At 41.6% G+C, this 5,864-nt stretch overlaps 1 pseudogene across 1 annotated transcript; it reads right to left on the bottom strand.

Moving 5' to 3' along the window:
- Nucleotides 1–224: 224 nt before the first annotated feature.
- LOC105809759 lies at nt 225–1,550 on the bottom strand (annotated as a pseudogene). Its single transcript, XR_001137463.1, has one exon. The product of XR_001137463.1 is annotated as a protein lin-28 homolog A pseudogene (transcript).
- Between the last annotated feature and the right edge of the window lie 4,314 nt (nt 1,551–5,864).

The following is a 5,864-nucleotide window of genomic DNA, read 5'->3' as shown; positions in this document are numbered from 1 at the left end:
CTATGGCAGAAAAGACAGCTCTAATTGGCAAAAATGAGGTAGTTCAATAGGCTATGCACTCCAAATAGTTGCTCTTTATGGTGATAAAAACAACAAAAAACATTCCTGCTGTGCAGACCTGGAGATGCTGCCGAACTTATCCCTGAGATTGCTCGTGTACCTGAGAAGACAGTGCAGGAATGAGGGCCTTAGATTAAAATATACAAAAATACAAAACCAGAATATTTATATTAAGAAAAAAAGTTAAAATGCACAAGATACGTCATTCGCACATAGCTAGTGCAGTTGGCATCCTGGAGAAAGTGGGACCCAAGGTGCAGTTACCCAAGGGAGCAAATAAATAAAATCACATTGGCCCAGAATGGGGTGGGAGTGAGTTTAGGAGCAGCAGGTCTGCAGCTGTTCTCCTCCAACCACCCTTTTTGCCTGTCATCACTACCCATTGCTTGGGACAGTTCCCAGCACCCTATCTCAAGAATGGGTATGAGAATACAAGATGTGGAAAAAACCCTGCCTTTCTCCTGAGAGAGTCCCTCCCAGAGAATGTAGTGGCTTGTGGGTGGGGTCCATTAATCTGGTCTTGTACTTAATCGCTTCACTCTGGCATGGGCATATTATTACATATCCTTCTTTAAAAGGAAAACAACTTCCTATCCAGGCCACTTTCAAAACGTAGAGATTCTGGGGATGGAGTCTCAGATAAAGCATTCAGGTTCTAGGGTGATTTCCCCCTAAAGCCCTCCCTTGCATTTGGATAGAGCATGGGGAGGGTTCCTTTGCCTCACCCTTTTCCCCCACCCAGAGGGAAGAAGGGGTGATGCCATGACCCGGCCTGAGATACATGGCAGTGCCAACCACCCCCAACCCACCCTATCTCCACTTTCTCCACTCTGCCTGCTCATTGAAACTTCCTGATAGCGAAAGAATAGCCCCCATCCACTGTGGCTCAATTCTGGGCCTCTGGGAGCACGGCAGGGCTGTGGATCTCTTCTTCTTCCTCCTGAAAGTAGGCTGGCTTTCCCTGTGCGCTAGGGGCCTGCTGGACCTTCAGTGGACATGAGGCTACCATGTGGCTGATGCTCTGGTAGAAGTGGCACTTCTTGGGCTGGGGTGGCAGCTTGCATTCCTTAGCATGATGGTCTAGACCTCCACAGTTGTAGCACCTGTCTCCTTTTGATCTGCGCTTCTGCATGTTCTTACCCTTTGGCCGTCTCTCACTCCCAATACAGAACACCTCACCAGGTCCAGTGACTCGGATAGATTCCAGGCCCTTGGCAGACTTCTTAAAGGTGAACTCGACTGCCTCGCCCTCCTTCAGGCTCCGGAAGCCGTCCACGTGCAGCTTACTCTGGTGCACAAAGACGTCCACAGGGGGGTCGAGCGCGACCCCGGAGCGGGCGGTATGGACAGGAAGCCGAACCCCATGCGCAGGTTGAACCACTTACAGATGCTGGCACCACGTAGCAGCTGCGGCTCGTCGCAGCCCGGGCCGCGTCCTCCGGCGCCTTGGCGCAGCCACCTGCAAACTGCTGGTTGGACACGGAGCCCATGGTCGTCGGCTGAGCCCGCGGCCCCTGGCCCCTGCTCCCTGCTCAGGCGGCTGCTGGCCCCAGAGAAGTCCGGAGGCAAAGGAGTGGTTGGGAGAAGAGGCAGCTACATCTTCCCCCGCATAATAGCGGTGGGAGGGCCCCTCCGTCCTACTCTCTAATATGAAAATTCACAAATAAACTATAGTTACTACCCATTTTTCTTTTATAAAAGCAGCAATTAGCCCAGTGGTGTGAAGAATTATTTTAAAAGAATACTGTTTGTGGGAATTGCAATCTTTGATAGTGTTCCAAATGCCGGCTACAGACATAAAATGGAATTTAAAAGCTGTACTTGTTTCAAACATATTTGAAACACGGACTTTGGTGGGGGGGGGGAACCAAGGGCAACACACGTAACCTAAACGCATGTACACCCATTATTTGCTGAAATAAAAAAAATAAATAAATAAAAAAATAAATAAATAAAAGCTGTACTTGTTTCACTTCCATTGAACAAGCAGAAAATAAATTTCAAAATCCTGCAAATATTTTGTAGCTGTTAAAGGGAAACAAGTTTTTAAGAAATACTATTTTTGCATAAAGCAAGATAAGAATTTAAGAAAAGAAACACTTTGTTGTAAACTTTTCTGTTGAAGCAAACTGCCTGCAAACTTCAAGACATATTTAAGGTGTCAAGATCCATGTCTTAATTATAGGAAAGTTCATAAGATCTTTAAAAGTGTTTTAAGGAAGCCAAAATATCTAGCAGCTGCATACTACATCATAGTTCTTAATCAGATTGCTAATTTCTTGCTCCTTATAAGGAAATACTCATTATTTGTACCACATTTTTTGTTTACCTTTAAAAATCTCACACAATGAAACATTTTATATATGTAGTATTCTGCTAAAATCAGTAAGACATTATCATTAAGAATAAACTAAAATGTATTTTCATATATAGGTTAATACTACCATCTATATACTGATTGTATATCCTTGTTTTATGATAGTAGTCAATGTAACTTGGGAAAATATATGCAAGTGTCCATTTTTCTGAATAATCTACAAATATAAAATATTACAAACCTTAAGTCTTTTGCTGAGGACAGATTTAAATTGAAATATATTGCACTCAGATGCAAGTATCAATTAGGGTATTGCAGCCTGTGTTATATTAACATGTACATCAAGAAGGTAAAAATTACAGTCTAGGGTAAAGTTAATTCTATTACGGGTATTTTATTATTTCTTTTTCTAAAGAAAAGAGATTTATTTGGCTCACAGTTTTGCAAGCTGTACAAGAAGCATGGCACCAGCACCTTCATCTGGTGAGGGACTCAAGCTGTTCCCACTCGTGGTGGGAGGGGAAGGGAGGCCAGCATGTGCAGAGATCACATGGTACAGAGGAAGCGAGAGGGTGGGATGGGGTGGGGTGCGGTGGGGTGTAGGGGGGAAGGTGCCAGCTGTTTTTAATAATCAGCTCACCTGGGAACTAACAGAATGAGAACTCACTCAATACTTCAAGGACAGTAGTAAGCCATTCACAAGGGGTCTATCCCCATGACACAAATACCTCCCATTAGGCCTACAGACATCCAAACTATAGCCTCCTGCTATAAAAAGGGCTTGTGGGAGTGGATTCTCTCTCTTCTGTTCTGCTATATCAGGACCTGGTGTTCCTCCCCTCTGGAGGATGCAGTGTTCAAAGCACCATCTTGGAAGCAGAGATACTGGGCCCTAACCCGCCAACACCTTGATCTTGGACTTCCCAGCCTCCAGAACTATCAATCATAGGATGGTTCATGAGGTATGAATGAGGTATTGCATATTAAGAACATAGCACTCTCTTCCTCATATGGTCTTGTCTCCTCTTCCAGTTCTGGTCTGGTCTTCTGGTTCCAGTCTCATCCCTCCTTCCAGTTCCGAGCTTGTCTCGTCTTCTGGTTCCTATCTTATCTCCTCTTCTGGTTCCGATCTCCTTTTCCGGTTCCAGTCTCCTCTTCCATTTCCGGTCAGGTCTTCTCTTCTGGTCTCCTCTCTTTTTTTCAGTTCCGGTCAGCACTTCTGAATCCGGTCTCGTCTCCTTTTTTCCGGTTCTGGTGTGCTCTTCTGGTTCCAGTCTCCACTTCCGGTTCCGCTCTGGTTTGGTCATCCATTGCTGGTCTGTCTCCTCTTCTGGTCTCGTCTATTTTTTCCGGTTCCGGTGTGCTCTTCCGGTTCCGGTCTGGTCTCTTCTTCCAGTTCCGGTCCTGTCTCCTCTTCTGGTTCTGGTTCCTGTCTGGTCTCCTCTTCCAGTCTTGTCTATTTTTTCTAGTTCTGGTGTGCTCTTCTGGTTCCGGTCTCCACTTCCGGAGCTGATCTCCTTTTTCCCGGTCCAGGTCTGATCTGCTCTTCCGGTCTCGTCTATTTTTTTCCGATTCCAGTCCTCTCTCCTCTTCCGGTTTCGGTTCCTATCTGTATTCTCTTCCTGTTCCGGTGTGCTCTTCCGGTTCAGTTCTGGTCTGCTCTTCTGGTTCCGGTCTGGTCTCCTCTTCTGGTCTCGTCTATTTTTTCCAGTTCCGGTGTGCTCTTCCGGTTATGGTCTCCTCTTCTGGTTCTCGTCTCGTCTTTTTTCAGTTCCGGTCTGGTCGCCTCCTGCAGTCTCATCTCCTCTTCCAGTTCTGGTCTGGTCTCCTCTTCCCGTCTCATCTCTTTTTGAAGTTCCTGTCTCCTCTTCTGGTTCCGGTGTGGTATCCTCTCCGGTTCCAGTCTCCTCTTCCTATTACAGGCATTTTAAAACAATGGAGAAACTTAGAAGAGTGGAAAACTTACATGAGAATAAAAAAATATACTCCAAGAAGGAACCAACAGAAGGTGATACAAATGTTGTAGGATGTTCGAGGTCACACCAACAACATAGCCTAGAGCAAAACACAGACTGCTTATTTCTGCTCTAGTATTATCCCCTTAGCTCAATGGACCCTGGGAATTTTATATTCATGAAATAGTTTAAATATACAAAAAGGATAGCCAATATTTAAACATGTATTAATGTTTTTACTTCCCAATCTTGACAATTATTGTTTGTCATACTTAAATAAAATCTTTTTTTTTCTTAGTCAAAATTCCATAGGTTTGCCCTGTAGTGACTCCAGAAAATGTTGTGCTTTTGTAGATTATTTGAGTTTTCTTTTTTGGAGTGAGATAATTCTCTTTCCAGATTTCTATATCCCAAGTGGAAGCCAAAAGTCTCATAGGAGTTAATTTTTACTTTTCATTTACTAATACTGATAAAATTCCACTTTGAATCATACTCACCTTTTAACATGTACACTATATCATCTTGAACCATATCAATTCTTTAAATGTCAGCAAGCAACATTAAGAATTCATGGATATTTTCTTCACAAATTACCCATATCTACAAGAAGCTTGACTTTACACTCTAAGACTGAAAGCACATAATTTTGTATTTCAGGGGTATATAATAAAATTTACTTTGGCCTTTAATTATAATACACAATGACATCTGTTTCCTTAATTTAGTCTCCACAAAAGGCAGCTCAGATAAACTATACAACATAAAGTTTGAGTTTTTGTTGTTATTGTACAGTGTTTCTTTTTTTCCTTCCAAGACAACAGCTGCTTGGTGGTTACCTTGAGCCTTAAGGAGACTTTGTAAGATTGTATGTTTACATAATTTTACTATTATTTTATCACTCAGCTGCAAAATCAGTAGTTAAAGCTAAGAACAACTTTAAATCTTTATGTTAATAAAAACAAAACATTTCATAAATTAGTTTTTACCTTTTTACTTTTCCTTGGTATGCAATTACATTAACAATGCTATTGCAGTAACCATTGCTTTATTATATTATTACTTGTAGTGAAAGTATATTCATTTTAGGGAATTAATCTTTTCTGCATAGTCTCAAAATTTTGAAATTTTGTATTTTAATAATACATTTAGATCATACAGAGAAATATCCTCTAAAACCCACCTCAGTGATTTTATTAAATATGAAGATTTAAAAACAAAATTCCAAGATTGACAGGAGTTTGCCATGATTTCAGTCTGCTATTTTCTGTGAAAAAAAATTAAGAAACATAAGGTCCTATTTCTAAATGTTTGGGGTTAAAATATTATTCTATGCTTTTATTAGTAACTGAACTAGCTGGCACATTTCTGGAATCCAGTTTAAAAGGACTGAGTATTCATACATGTGTATAGGCAATGATAATGAAAGAAATATTAAGCTCCTGTTCTTAAGTCAGCTGCTGGTAAATTCACTATAGCTCTATAACATGGGATTTCTTAAATAATTTATTTTCTAGATTTTATTTAGTTAATTA

This window comes from Propithecus coquereli, unplaced genomic scaffold (genome assembly GCF_000956105.1).
Source record: "Propithecus coquereli isolate 6110/MARCELLA unplaced genomic scaffold, Pcoq_1.0 Scaffold2, whole genome shotgun sequence".
NCBI lineage: Eukaryota > Metazoa > Chordata > Mammalia > Primates > Indriidae > Propithecus > Propithecus coquereli.
This window is presented reverse-complemented; position numbering and strand designations above follow the sequence as displayed.